This window comes from Manis javanica, chromosome 15 (genome assembly GCF_040802235.1).
Source record: "Manis javanica isolate MJ-LG chromosome 15, MJ_LKY, whole genome shotgun sequence".
NCBI lineage: Eukaryota > Metazoa > Chordata > Mammalia > Pholidota > Manidae > Manis > Manis javanica.
Window position 1 is genome coordinate 21,058,114 of NC_133170.1, and position 16,104 is coordinate 21,074,217.

Here is a 16,104-nt window from a genome sequence, read left to right on the forward strand (position 1 = left end):
ACATGGCATATTGTAGGAAAATGAAAAGATTTGTTTGATTATAAAAGGTAATGTGGACAAGTGTAGTGAAATTTTAAGGGTAAAAAGTTCTGGAAAACAGATGTGTATTAGATAATACTTTAAATGACATATAAAATTATATTTTTTAGAGAGGTATCTGCTAAAGTCAGATGGTTACTTAATAAAGCATCAGAAATCGTTACAGTGGTTCTCATGGCAGGAAAAAGGGCTGAGTATACCAAGGAGGAGGCTGCAGATGTGTGCAGTAGACTCTACTGATTGAGGAATTTGGTGGTGAGAATTTACAAGATCTTTCAAGAAATAGAATCTGTGTTTGCCAACAAAGTTTGTATGTTTCAGTGAGTATTGAAATATTTCTGAGATTACTGCTTGATACTTTCATTGGTCATTACTTTGGTGAAAAGATAGGTTATTGGTTTTGTTTTTTTTTACAAATTCAGTCCTACAATTGTAAGGGTGATGATGGAAATTCACCCAAATATCTATTAAATGGTTAATATGTTGAGAGTTCTGGTTTTTTTTTTTTTGTATTCTCCTTGGTGAGAGAAAGGGACTGTCTTTAAGGATTCACTATCTGTTTAAGGACAGAAAACCTGGGAGATGGGGTAAGAGTGTTAAAGGAGTTAGAAGGGCTATAGGAGCTCTTAATAAGGATGGTAACTACAATTCTGGAGCAGCTTCTTGATCATTTCTGTAAGAGATAATCATTTATATGATAGTACATATTCAAGGGAGCTAAAGTTATAGGCAACTCTTGACTATTCAGAATTTAATAATTTAATGAGTAAATGAATTATTCTCATTTTGTCCCCTGAAACTAATGAGCTTTACTTCTGGTGGCAGGTCTGATAAGTGTCTTAGGAAGTAAGTTTGCCATATGATTAAAGAGAATATTAGAGTCTTTGTGGCTTTAGTTTATCTGTGATATCTCCCAATATTGAAGGTAAGAATTTGCCAAAGACTCAGCTGATAAAGGATATTACTGGAAGAATCAATAATACTGTGCTTCGAAGGTAGAAAGTAGTGTTATTTAAGCTTCTAAGGGACATTCAGTGGAGAATAACTGTGTTTTTCCTGAGGCTTAAATGATTTTTGGTCAAACACTCTATGAAATATCTTTCATTATTTTTTTTGTCTTTGGTGAGTGTTGTGTGTGTGGGGGGGTGTATGCACAAAAATTAATCTTTTTCCCCCTTTAAACAGTTCTCTTAAAGTTTCTTTTAATTTTTGTTAAATTATTTTGTGTTATATGGCTATTTCTAAATTGTGCAACTGGAAACAAATAGAATGCACAGCCAAATGGTGTACATTTGGTAATTAGCATGATGGAGTGTATTTAAAATTAGATTTTAAGTCATACATTAAAAATATATTCTATCAAATAATCTTTCAGTTAATCTTAGCTTTATGTTAAGGATTGTGGTTTTATTGGAAAAGTCACTTTTTTATCAAGAACATCACTAATCAAGCAGAAGATACGATTTTCAAATTTATATTTTTGGGGAGAAAGGAAGTTTGCTTTCCAGAGAAAGTACATGAAAACAGTGCTGAGGAAAAATGTAGGCTTTATCAGAGTTGCAGGATCCTGGGTTATGAGGTTCAGATGAGCTGACTGAGCTCTCTCACATCAGCTTATGTAAAAGGGAAACTTCTGAATGACTGGTATTGTTTGAGCCCTGGGAACTAGTGCAGACATCTGTGTGCTTTAGAATGTATGGAGTTCTTTGTGTAAATCAGTCCATTTAGCCTAGACTGAAGGAAGATTTTTATTTCCTTCCCTAAATTTGACCTCTATTACTCTGAGGTGGTTGTTTTTTTCTTTTTAGTGACTGACAGTGTAGAATTCAGAATAAGCAACAGGAAAACATGTGTATGGAAATTGTTCCAGAAATGAACAATCATAGTTACAGAAAGCAGTGTCCTTATTTTATAGTGGGAGGTAATTCTTGATTATGTGGCTGCTCCTAATAATGGAGTTCCTTTATCTATTCCACAATGACTATACTGATTTTAGTGATGAGGACCTGCTGTTTAGGTACATTTAAAGCAGTGCTAAGGGTTATTTGTTTGTTACAGATCTGTTCATATTCCAAATCATTTTTGATGTTTTTTAGAAATTTAAACTTGAGTGATTCAGTCTGAAGTGAATTCATACTGAAATCTTTGGATGATACATATTTTAAAAGTACATTTTTATTGTTGTTAAGAATAATATTAATAAAAGTTCTACTTTAAAAATGCTAGTAGACTAGCTCAGTGGAAGAAGAATAATGCATAATTTCTCGTCAACTACATATATATAATTGTCGTATTTTGAGTATGTTTAAAAGTGTTTTCTACACTTGTACATTCCAGATGACTAAAATAGTTTCTGCCACATAGTATGTGTTCAATAAATATTTTTTGAAGGACTGGAATTTATATTTTGTTTTATAGTCCAATCAGTTTTCCTTGTTAGGAGAGAACATCTTCTAAGCAAATGTAAATTTTAACATTGTCTCTTGTAAATTCTGAATCAGTATGACTTTGATTACAATTGTTTAAAACATAATTGAGATTTTTAGTCTTTTCAACACAAGTTATCAAGATCATATTTCATAAAAATGTACTAACTAAAGCTTGTTTTTATGTCATAATTAGCTCTTTTACTTACTAACCAGTACTTTCATTTTCTTGGACCTTAATTTAAGTGAGATATTAGAAGAAAGTATTTTATATTCTATTTTTAGTATTTTATTTTATAATTACACATTCGTGTCAGTAATTTAGGTATGTTACACTTAGAATTGTGTTTATGCAGACAGATTCTTCTTAAAATTTTTTTCTGCTGCTTATTATATGTCACCAGTTTAACCTCCCTTTTTAGGGCTGTTTCACCCCAAAAACCAGTTTAAACCTTTTTTCCAGTTCCACTTAATGTAAACTTGAAAAGTACTTTAAATGTCAAAGGATTCCATTTGTATGAAGGATGGAAAGTGTAGCCAGTTACTTTTAGGCAGACTATATGGATTCATACATGCTTGGAGGTAGGGTTTTTTTTGAGATTATTATAAAAAAACTAAGAGAAGTAGGTTAGAAAAGCCACTAATCCAGGGAATCTGGATTATAGGTTTAGGTTTACCAGCCTGTAGGACTTGAATTAAAGCCCTTGGAAATGAAAGAAAAAGAAACACCTTAGACATAAATTGTGTGTGTGTGTGTGTGTGTGTGTGTGTGTGTGTTCTCAAATGTTAGTGTGGGGCTTTTTTCTTAAAAACATGTTAACCCTCATCCAGTTTTTGTTTACTTATTTATTGAAGTATATTTGACATTGTATTAGTTTCAGGTCTTTAATTCTTTAGTGATGTCTATCACCCTGACTCAAACTGAGTTTTAATTATGTATTCTAATTTTTATGTCCCATATCTCCAGGCCCACTTTCATTGAAAGAATATTGAAAGGGAATATTTCAGTGTAACCAAATGACTTTACCTAGCTCAGTCTCTTCATAGTTTAGCTTTTAAAGTAAAAGCTTTCCTTGCTTGCAGCATTGCCATTTTAATTACTCCTTAGCAGAAAGAAAAACAAAGTTTTGTGACAGTGAATACCTTTTACTGAGTATTGGCTGTCTGCATATTGGGAATTTCATGTACCTGTGCTGTATTCCAGTGTGGCTGGCTCTTCAGAAATTATAATAGATTAGTTTTGACCACACCCAGTATTTATGTTATTGAGCCTCTAAGATTTTGAGTATTGGCTGTCTGCATGTTGGGAATCTTATGTACCTGTGCTGTATTCCAGTGTGGTTGGCTCTTCAGAAATTATAATAGATTAGTTTTGACCACACCCAGTATTTATGTTACTGAGCCTCTAAGATTTTGGAGGGAGGAGTTTGTTATATAGCTTATTTGTGAAGAAGGAATAAATTGATTGTCTAAAGTATCTTTTTTGCAGCATTTGATATTGATACCATATTCCTTTTAGAAATTTTTCTCTCAAGACCTCCTGATCTTTATTATCCTGTTTGGTTTTCCTACCATTTGGGCCATCCTTTTCCTTCCTTCAGTAGCTTTTAAGATGAAACAGTTTAAGGGTGCATTATTTATTTATTTTTCTCTGAGGTCATATCCAGTTCCGTAGCTTTTGCAGAGAAGCAGATGACCAATTACCCTAAAATATAAAGCTCCATACTGGACTTTGCTTTAAAGCACTGGTTCTGGATATGAAGGATCTTGCTCCAAACTCTCAACAATTTACAGTTTTGAAAGATGGCCTGGTAAATTGGGGAAGCCTATTTTCTACCCATGAAATTCTAGAACTGGTAGGGAAGCTTAAGGATCTTTTAGCTAAATGCTTTCACTTTTTGTCTGAAGAAACCAAGGCCTTTGGCCAAGATAAGAGAAAGCCAGATTCTTAGTTGAGATTTTCCAATTCCACGTTTAGTGCCTTTTTCTTCATGAAAAGTATCTTGTTGAAGCTGTTTTTTTCCACATTGAATTATTATAAAACTGTAACATGGTAGCTTTATTTAAAGGAGGATTTTATAAATTATGTTTTTAGATTTATTCACTGTACCAATTTCTTCTTTTGCCATTGCTTTCTGCATCCCTGTGGATTTTGTAATCCATGTGGGTTCAGCTCCCTTTTTGAAGTATGTTCTTTAATATTTCTTTCAGCAAAGGTCTGTTAATGATAAATTCTTGGGCCCTCATTCTTATTTATTTATTTATGTATGTATGTATGTGTGTATCATTAATACACAATTACATGAGCAACATTGTGGTTACTAGATTCCCCCCATTATCAAGTCCCACCACATACCCCGTTACAGTCACTGTCCATCAGTGTAGTAAGATGCTATAGAGTCACTACTTGTTTTCTCTATGCTATACTGCCTTCCCCGTGCCCCCCACTACAATATGTGTGCTAATGATAATACCCATTATTTCCCTTCTCCCTCTCTTCCTCCCCCCACCCCCAGTCCCTTTCCCATTGGCTACTTGGCAACTGTTAGTCCATTCTTGGGTTCTGTGAGTCTGTTGCTGTTCTGTTCCTTCAGTTTTTGCTTTGTTCTTATACTCCACAGATGATTGAAATCATTTGATACTTATCTTTCTCCACTTGGCTTATTTCACTGAGCATAATACCCTCTAGCTCCATCCATATTGTTGCAAATGGTAGGATTTATTTTCTTCTTATGGCTGAATCATATTCCGTTGTGTATATGTACCACATCTTCTTTATCCATTCATCTACTGATGGACACTTAGGTTATTTCCATTTCTTGACTATTGTAAATAGGGCTGCGATAAACATAGGGGTTCATATGTGTTTTTGAAACTGGGCTGCTGCATTCTAAGGGTAAATTCCTAGGAGTGGGATTACTGGGTCAAATCGTATTTCTATTTTGAGCTTTTTGAGGAACCTCCATACTGCTTTCCACAATGGCTGAACTAGTTTACATTCCCACCAACAGTGTAGGAGGATTCCCCTTTCTCCGTATCCTCGCCAGCATTTGTTGTTCCTATTCTTTTCTGTGTTGGCCATCCTACCTGGTGTGAGGTGATATCTCATTGTGGTTTTAATTTACGTTTCCTTGATAATTAACAATGTGGAACATCTTTTCACCTATCTGTTGGCCATCTGAATTTCTTTGGGGATTTGTGTGTTCATATCCTCTGCCCATTTTTTTTTTTTTTTTTTGAGAGGGCATCTCTCATATTTATTGATCAAATGGTTGTTAACAACAATAAAATTCAGTATAGGGGGGTCAACGCTCAATGTATAATCATTAATCCATCTCAAGCCTAATTCTCGTCAGTCTCCAATCTTCTGAAGCATAACGAACAAGTTCTTACATGGTGAACGAATTCTTACGTAGTGAATAAATTCTTACATGGTGAACAGTACAAGGGCATTCATCAAAGAAACTTTCGGTTTTGATCATGCAATATGACCTATAAACAATCAGGTCAAATATGAATATTCGTTTGATTTTTGTACTTGATTTATATGTTGATCCCACATTTCTCCTATTGTTATTATTATTTTTATTTTTAATAAAATGCTGAAGTGGTAGGTAGATGCAAGATAAAGGTAGAAAACATAGTTTAGTGCTGTAAGAGGGCAAATGTAGATGATCAGATGATCAGGTGTGTGCCTATGGACTAAGTATTAATCCAGGCTAGACAAGGGCAGCAAGACATCCACGGATGCAGAAGATTTCTCTCAAAGCAGGGGGGGTGAGGTTCTGAGCCTCACCTCTGTTGATCCCCAAATTCTCGCTTGATGGCCCCCCTGCGACTGTGCCTGTGTTAGGTTGTTCCTCCCTTGAGGAATCTTACCCGTCTCTGGCTAACCAGTCATCTTCCGGGGCCATACAGGGAAATGTAAAGTTGGTAAGTGAGAGAGAAGCCATATTGTTTGCAAAGGTTAGCTTTTTTTACTTCTTTGCAGATTTATGCCTTGTGGCTTCTATGCCCAGCACTTGTCTCGAGGTATCTTTACCACCTGGAGGAATTATGATACTCGGTAAATTCGATATGAGGCACGAATTCTATTTAAGGGTTGTAATTAGGAAGGAAGAAGAAAAGCTATAGATGTAGCATATGAAGGAAACATGGGGGGATTGATTATTTCTTTGACATATCTTCTTGTATAGTACCTTAAGTATGTATAGGTTTTAAACTACTAACTAATTTGCACACACATATTAACATAATAGGAATACGGTGACATAAACAAAGCAAATCTATAATTACCATCCATCTCCAGTGAAGCCAAGAAAACTATTTAGGCACCCTAGGCATTTGTGAAAATTTATCTATGATATGATGGATATTGTCCAACTGTACTTGAACCATCAGACAAATTAAAGCAGCCCATTTCTGGGATCTGTTCACATCCCATATGTTCTTTTAACCATAGATAGTCTATAGTCATGAGATTTTGGAGTGCTACAACTTGCACCCCTCCCAACTCCTGGTTGAGTTCCAACAGTACAGATCCGGTCAAATTCGTTGTCTCACTGTATGCACATGCCAGCCTAGACATCTCCCTCCTCATTCCTATGGCAAGTCCAGGAGACGGTGGGCTGGATGCAGCCACAACCGCAGCATCGTCCGGATCCCTGTAGAGGCTTTTTGATAATCATCCCCCAGCACAAGTCCTCCAGAGAGTGCTGATGCCGGAAGCTCCTCCTCATATCGTATCTTAGTTCATTTTCTGGGTGTCCAAGATAGGCCTTGATCTTCTGCATAGAAACAAACAGACCCTTTGCCCACACTTTGACATGCCCTCTATACCACTGTGCAGAACTCATTGGAGGTCAGCACACAGTAACTGCTTTTTTTTTTTTTTTTTTTTAATTAAGAGAAAGGAATATTATCAGAAAAGAGTACCTCCATAGCTGATCATCTGACACCCTTTAAGTGATCAACATTAAGGATATTTAAAGCATGCATTGATCTTTGATTTACCAATAGTTTTATCCTGTTAAGGAGTAATCCCCCTTTTCCTTCTTTCTTTCTTTCTTTTTTTTTTTTTTTAATTTTTAATCTACACTTACATGAAGAATACTACGTTTACCATGCTCTCCCCTATATCAGGTCCCCCCTAACAACCACATTACGGTTACTGTCCATCAGCTTAGCAAAATGTTGTAGAGTCACTACTTGTCCTCTCTGTGTTGTGCAGCCCACCCTCCCCTTTCTCCCTCCCCCCATGCATGCTAATCTTAATACCCCCCTTCTTCTTCCCCCACCTTATCCCTCCCCGCCCACCCATCCTCCCCAGTTCCTTTCCCTTTGGTACCTGTTAGTCCATTTTTGGGTTCTGTAATTCTGCTGCTGTTTTGTTCCTTCAGTTTTTCCTTTGTTCCTATACTCCTCAGATGAGTGAAATCATTTGGTATTTCTCTTTCTCCGCTTGGCTTATTTCACTGAGCATAATACTCTCCAACTCCATCCATGTTGCTGCAAATGGTTGGATTTTTCCACTTCTTATGGCTGAGTAGTATTCCATTGTGTATATGTATCACATCTTCTTTATCCATTTATCTACCGATGGACATTTAGGTTGCTTCCAATTCTTGGCTATTGTAAATAGTGCTGCGATAAACATAGGAGTGCATCTGTCTTTCTCAAACTTGATTGCTGCGTTCTTAGGGTAAATTCCTAGGAGTGGAATTCCTGGGTCAAATGGTAGGTCTGTTTTGAGCATTTTGATGCACCTCCATACTGCTTTCCACAATGGTTGAACTAATTTACATTCCCACCAGCAGTGTAGGAGGGTTCCCCTTTCTCCACAGCCTCGCCAACATTTGTTGTTGTTTGTCTTTTGGATGGCAGCTATCCTTACTGGTGTGAGGTGATACCTCATTGTAGTTTTAATTTGCATTTCTCTGATAATTAGCGATGTGGAGCATCTTTTCATGTGTCTCTTGGCCATCTGTATTTCTTTTTTGGAGAACTGTCTGTTCAGTTCCTCTGCCCATTTTTTAATTGGGTTATTTGTTTTTTGTTTGTTGAGGCGTGTGAGCTCTTTATATATTCTGGACGTCAAGCCTTTATCGGATCTGTCATTTTCAAATATATTCTCCCATACTGTAGGGTTCCTTTTTGTTCTATTGATGGTGTCTTTCGCTGTACAGAAGCTTTTCAGCTTAATGTAGTCCCACTTGCTCATTTTTGCTGTTGTTTTCCTTGACCGGGGAGATATGTTCAAGAAGAGATCACTCATGTTTATGTCTAAGAGGTTTTTGCCTATGTTTTTTTCCAAGAGTTTAATGGTTTCATGACTTACATTCAGGTCTTTGATCCATTTTGAGTTTACCTTTGTATATGGGGTTAGACAATGGTCCAGTTTCATTCTCCTACATGTAGCTGTCCAGTTTTGCCAGCATCATCTGTTGAAGAGACTGTCATTTTGCCATTGTATGTCCATGGCTCCTTTATCAAATATTAATTGACCATATATGTTTGGGTTAATTTCTGGGGTCTCTAATCTGTTCCACTGGTCTGTGGCTCTGTTCTTGTGCCAGTACCAAATTGTCTTGATTACTATGGCTTTGTAGTAGAGCTTGAAGTTGGGGAGTGAGATCCCCCCTACTTTATTCTTCTTTTTCAGGATTGCTTTGGCTATTCGGGGTCTTTGGTGTTTCCATATGAATTTTTGAATTATTTGTTCCAATTCATTGAAGAATGTTGCTGGTAATTTGAGAGGGATTGCATCAAATCTGTATATTGCTTTGGGCAGGATGGCCATTTTGACGATATTAATTCTTCCTAGCCATGAGCATGGGATGAGTTTCCATTTATTAGTGTCCCCTTTAATTTCTCTTAAGAGTGACTTGTAGTTTTCAGAGTATAAGTCTTTCACTTCTTTGGTTAGGTTTATTCCTAGGTATTTTATTCTTTTTGATGCAATGGTGAATGGAATTGTTTTCCTGATTTCTCTTTCTATTGATTCGTTGTTAGTGTATAGGAAAGCTACAGATTTCTGTGTGTTAATTTTGTATCCTGCAACTTTGCTGTATTCCGATATCAGTTCTAGTAGTTTTGGAGTGGAGTCTTTAGGGTTTTTTATGTACAGTATCATATCATCTGCAAATAGTGACAGTTTGACTTCTTCTTTACCAATCTGGATTCCTTGTATTTCTTTGTTTTGTCTGATTGCTGTGGCTAGGACCTCCAGTACTATGTTAAATAACAGTGGGGAGAGTGGGCATCCCTGTCTGGTTCCCGATCTCAGTGGAAATGCTTTCAGCTTCTCGCTGTTCAGTATAATGCTGGCTGTGGGTTTATCATATATGGCCTTTATTATGTTGAGGTACTTGCCCTCTATTCCCATTTTGCTGAGAGTTTTTATCATGAATGGATGTTGAATTTTGTCAAATGCTTTTTCAGCATCTATGGAGATGATCATGTGGTTTTTGTCTTTCTTTTTGTTGATGTGGTGGATGATGTTGATGGATTTTCGAATGTTGTACCATCCTTGCATCCCTGGGATGAACCCCACTTGGTCATGGTGTATGATCCTTTTGATATACTGTTGAATTCTGTTTGCTAATATTTTATTGAGTATTTTTGCATCTACATTCATCAGGGATATTGGTCTGTAATTTTCTTTCTTGGTGGGGTCTTTGCCTGGTTTTGGTATTAGGGTGATGTTGGCCTCATAGAATGAGTTTGGGAGTATTCCCTCTTCTTCTATTTTGTGGAACACTTTAAGGAGAATGGGTATTATGTCTTCTCTGTGTGTCTGATAAAATTCCGAGGTAAATCCGTCCGGCCCCGGGGTTTTGTTCTTGGGTAGTTTTTTGATTACTGTTTCAATTTCTTTGCTTGTAATTGGTTTGTTTAACTTTTGTGTTTCTTCCTTGGTCAGTCTTGGGAGGTTGTATTTTTCTAGGAAGTTGTCCATTTCTTCTAGGTTTTCCAGCTTGTTGGCATATAGGTTTTCATAGTAGTCTTTAATAATTCTTTGTATTTCTGTGGAGTCTGTCGTGATTTTTCCATTCTCATTTCTGATTATGTTGATTTGTGTTGACTCTCTTTTTCTCTTAATAAGTTGGGCTAGAGGCTTATCTATTTTGTTTATTTTCTCAAAGAACCAGCTCTTGGTTTCGTTGATTTTTGCTATTGTTTTATTCTTCTCAATTTTGTTTATTTCTTCTCTGATCTTTATTATGTCCCTCCTTCTGCTGACTTTAGGCCTCCTTTGTTCTTCTTTTTCCAGTTTTAATAATTGTGATGTTAGACTATTCATTTGGGATTGTTCTTCCTTCTTCAAGTGTGCCTGGATTGCTATATACTTTCCTCTTAAGACTGCTTTCGCTGCATCCCACAGAAGTTGGGGCTTAGTGTTGTTGTTGTCATTTGTTTCTATATATTCCTTGATCTCTATTTTGATTTGTTCATTGATCCATTGATTATTTAGTAGCATGTTGTTAAGCCTCCATGTGTTTGTGAGCCTTTTTGTTTTCTTTGTAGAATTTATTTCTACTTTCATACCTTTGTGGTCTGAAAAATTGGTTGGTCTCTGCCCATTTTTTGATAAGGGTTATTTGCTTTTTGGGTGTTGAGGCGTGTAAGTTCTTTATATATTTTGGATGTTAACCCCTTATTGGATATGTCATTTATAAATATATTTTCCCATACTGCAATAAGCTTTTTAGCCTGATGTAGTTCCATTTGTTCAGTTTTGATTTTGTTTCCCTTGCTTGGGCCTTTATTCTTTAAATGATAATACGTTAATTATAGAATTCTAAGTGATAATTATTTTTACTTAGTTCTTCAATAATAATATGACTTTAATTTTTTTGGTGAGAAGTCTTCTTTTGTTTTATAAGTCATTTATCTCTTTTTTTTTTTTCTGAGTTCCTGGTTACTTAAAAGCAGCCCTTAAACACCTCTTGTTGTGCAGTTTAGCAGCTATATACTGATAATTTGTGGCTGTATTTTTATTTATCCATCTTTGTTGTTTCTAGAATCTAATCGTTATTGTTATTTGTTAATTCTAGAAAATCATTATCCATTATTTCTTACTTTTCCTTCATTCTCTTTAGTCTCCTTTGGAACTCCTATTTGATATATGATGGACCATCTATTTTCTGCTCCCTGCCTCTTAGTCTTGCTTCAGCAGCTTCTCTCTCTCTCTCTCTCAGGGCTACTTTCTGGTTAATTTTTGTACCTGCCTTGCATGTAAGTAATTCTTCGGCTGTGCCTGATCTTGCATTTTAATGAATCAGTTGAATTTTTGGTATCAGTGAGTATATTTGGTTTTCTAGAAGTTCTTTGTGCCCCTCAGTTAGAAGGTTTATTATGAGAAAATGTCAACTTACATGAAATTGGAATAGTCTATCAATAATTTTAGACTATCAAAAAAGTTATAAAAATAGTACACAGTTCTTGTATTACCCTTCACCCAGCTTTCCTTAATGTTCACATTTTATGTAACTATAGAACAGTTATCTATACCAAAAAATTAATGTTGATACAATACTGTTAACTAATCTGTAGACCATATTTGAATTTCTCTAATTTTGCTGCTAGTGTCCTTTTCCTGATCTAGTGGTTTATTTAGTGGTTATTTCCTTAGTCTTTTCTAATCTGGAACATTTTAACAGTTGCCTTCATAACCTTGACCTTTTGAAGATCATTGGCCATTTTGTAGAATGTCCATAGTTTGGTTTTGTCTGATATTTACTTATGATTAGATTAAGGTTGTACTTTGGCAAGAATAACACACAAGTGATGTGTTCCTCTCAGGGCATCTTATCAGCAGGTACTTGATGTGGATACTGGCAGTGTTACGTTTGATCACATGATGTTGTCTGCCAGTATTTGGTGTTTTTTTCCTCCTGTGTTTACTCTTTTTTTTTGTTTGTAATAAATATTTGAAGTCATGCAATTATTTTTGTTTCTTATAATACTTTTCTCATCATACTGTTTCTCATCATACTTTTATGCAAAAGTTTGCCAAATGGCAATTTTTCCAGTTTGATTGCTCCTTCTACATGTGTTATTAGTTATGGTTCTACCTTAAGAAGAGCTGCTCTAATCTTTCCCACTTATTTCTTTATTCAGTTATTTATATTAGTATGGGCATTTATTCTAAAAGTTATAACCCATTACTTTCTTTATTTCTTGCTCAAATTGTCCCAAATTTGGTCACTGAGAGATTCTGTGTATTTGTTCTTGTGTCCTTTTAACAGGTCTTATCACTTTAAAGTACCTTTTACTGTCTGGTAGTGCAAAGTGTTCTGGTTTAGTTTTGTCCTTTTTGTGCCTCACCCTTGTAATCAACCATTTCTCCAAGGAGCTCTGTCTTAAAGCTTCAAAATGGTATTTTGAAACTAAGATCTGGAAGTTACATGTGTCCATTTCATTGGGTTTTCTCTGCTTTTAAGTGCTCTCAGTGGACAAAGTTAGGAATACATGTATATATACACAGCCATCTGTTTCTTTGTGTTTTTATGTGTATCTATGTATTAAGAAAACATGACTTCATGTTGATATCTCCAATTCCAATCCACCACCACAAAATTACATTATAGTCTTCTCCCTTTCCTTTTTTTGTTCCAGTCTATGATAGTGAGAAGCCTGGTTCTCATTATCTACAAATATTTCTTATTTGTTCAATTTTATTGTACAAGGGTTTCAGAATTGCTAACTTACATTCTTGTGAGAATTTACTGTGTAGAATACAATACTATGAAAATACTGTCAGTAGAGTCACAATACTATCTTCCCAATTTAATTAGGTAATTTCTCACCTCTTGCACTGTGGCTATGTTGTTCACTTGTGATACATTTACTACTGTTTGTATGCCATTTTGAATATTCCCCCATATTCTGGTTGATTTTAATAACTGACTTATTTGGGGGTTATGTGAAAACAATTACTGTTTCTAAGAGTTAGAAATAACACATAAAGTACTTCCTTTATAAATAAATAAAAATTATTAATAATCTCATTAATTTCTGATTTTATCTTCTTTAATTCCTTTTTGCACAAATGAGCTGATACCTGTGTATTTTCTTATATTGTTTTCTTATATGAAAGAGTAAGGTACTAAAGATTTTTTCACACTTTGTTTTTAGGTAACAATACATCTCAAATAGTCATATCATTTAGTAGAGATCTTTCTCATTCTTTTTTGTGACTGCACAGTATTCCATTGTGTGACTGCACCGTGGCTTATTTAGCTACTCTCCTGTGTTTAGCTATTTAGGCTGTTTTGTTTGCTGAGGTATTTTAATACGAATCCTGATAGTGAGAGCTTACTTAGGAATACTTCATTTTGCATCCCTAAAATATAAGGACATTTTCTTCCATAACCACAATACCATTGTCTTCCACATACCCCCAAATGAACAATTTTTTAATATTTTAAGTTATTCAGTCCATACTCTGATATCCATAATAGTCACAGAAATGTCCTTTTATAGTTGGTATATTTGAATCAGGATCAAAACAAGGTTCACAACAAGTTGCATGTGGTTATGACTGTTAGTTTTCTCTAGAACCACCCTCTCCTCCACCTTTTTTTCTCTCACTCTCTTGTCTTAACTGAAAAGATTCTATAGTTCTCTAAATAGAATGTTCCAGATTTTGGATTTTCCAAGAGACCCTTGTGATATCTGACTTATTTTTATCCCTTTATTTCTTGTAAAAGGAAATTTAGAACGGAAGACCTGGATAGTAATGAATTCAGCATTTTGTACAAATGCTTCATAGGTAGTACTGAGTACTTTCTATTCATCACATCAGAAAGTGTATATTATCTTGTCCTACTTGTAGTGATGCTGGTAGGATAGTTCACTAGATTCAGGTGATGAAAGTTAGTATCTTTATTATAAAGTTGCAGTATAGAAGTATACTTCTATACTTTTCCTCTTATATCCTTCAAGTAATTTGTGGGTTATTTTTTTGTACATGCCAATATGCAGTTCTTCATCTTTTGATTTATTTAGCATCCACTGAGTAGTTTTATAGGGATGTCTGTTGCTATTTTATGATGCTTTTTTGATGTCTTGTCTCATGTATTTTATTCTATTTCTTATGTATTTTAATCATTTTAAATGTTTATAATTTTTATCAAATTGCCCAGTTGTTGGAGGGTCTTAGAAATCTACTTCTGTCCTTGTTAAATTGGCTGATTCTTGCTTAAGGCAAACTATTTCCCTGGGTGTTGCATAGTTGTGGATTGTGAGCTGATCTTCAGAGGGATTGTTTGTGAGAATCCTGAGTGACTTCATGGGGAGCAGTTAGTTCCTCCAGAGAGGTTTTGGTTCACTTTTGCTAAGCACCCTAGAGATGTTGCCAGGGACTGCTTTGTGTTATTTTTTAATTGAAATATAATGTATATATAGTAAAACATGCAGACCTTAAAAGTGCAGTTTTGACAAATGTGTGCACATATGTTACCCTTTCAAGAGCAATGAAAGAGAAATGAAAACTGTTGTTCATACAAGAACCTGTACATGAGTGTCTATAGCAGCTTTACTTGTAATCACCAAAACTGGAAACAACACAAATGTCCTTGAACTGATTAACAGATAAACAGACTCTGATACATCCATACAATGAAATACCATTCAGCCTCAACAGCAAAAAACAAACTACTGATACACATAACAAGATGACTCTCAAATACATCACTCTGAGTCAAGGAAGCCGGTCTCAAAAGGCTACATAATATATAATTCCATTTATGTGACATTCTGGAAAGGCATAGTAGAGGAACAGAAAAAAATTAATAATTGCCTGAAGGTGGGCAAGAGATAAGTACAAAGGAGCACAAGGAAATTTGAAGAGAAGGGGCTTGGGGTTGTGATGCAGTAGTTCTGTATCTAGATTGTAGCAGTGATACTGACAAAGGTTCTCTCCTTGACTAAACTCTTGCCAGGCTCCTCTGAGTCCTCCCTGAACTGGGCCTCAGCATTAGCATATAAAGGCTTGAACAAACCACTAACATAGTTTCTAACAGCTCACTGGGCTGCAGCCCTAGGACAACCCTAGCCCCTCTTAAAGTGCCTGGCTGAGTCAAAAGAATTTACTGTTTGTTCCGGCCAACAACTGAACACAATGGTCTGCCAGTCTTTGTGGGAAAGTAGCAGCCTTTGATAAATGCCAGTTAACCAACCCAGATAGTTTCATATAGTCCAATCCCTACTTTCAGCTTTTTGTAATTTATTATTCCCCTGACTCTACTGAACCCCCCTCCCACTTCAGCCCCTCCTTATTTCCCCCTTCCCACTTCAGCCCCTCCTTATTTCCCCATTCTCCCTTTGAAACACTGAGTTTCACCCCTGTACATATCAAAGTCAGGTTCCACTGACACTGGACTCTTCTATACTGCAGTAGTGTATTACTGATTAAAATCTGTCCTTACCATTTTAACTAGGGTCCAGCTTTTTTAAAACTAGGGTCTCTTCTTTGACAGTACACAACTGTATGCATTTGTCAAAATTCACAATACACTAAAAAGGGCATATATAAAATTATACCTCAATTAAAATAAGAAAAAGAAGCTTTTATAAACAACAAAAAGCTTCTGAACCATCAGCAATAATACACCTCATTAATAAGTCAAAGGAA

At 35.6% G+C, this 16,104-nt stretch overlaps 1 protein-coding gene across 1 annotated transcript in view; it reads left to right on the forward strand.

The window, feature by feature from the left end:
* LRP6 (LDL receptor related protein 6) overlaps positions 1–16,104 on the forward strand; it is a 164,879-nt gene that overhangs the window by 18,174 nt on the left and 130,601 nt on the right. The window lies entirely within an intron of this gene.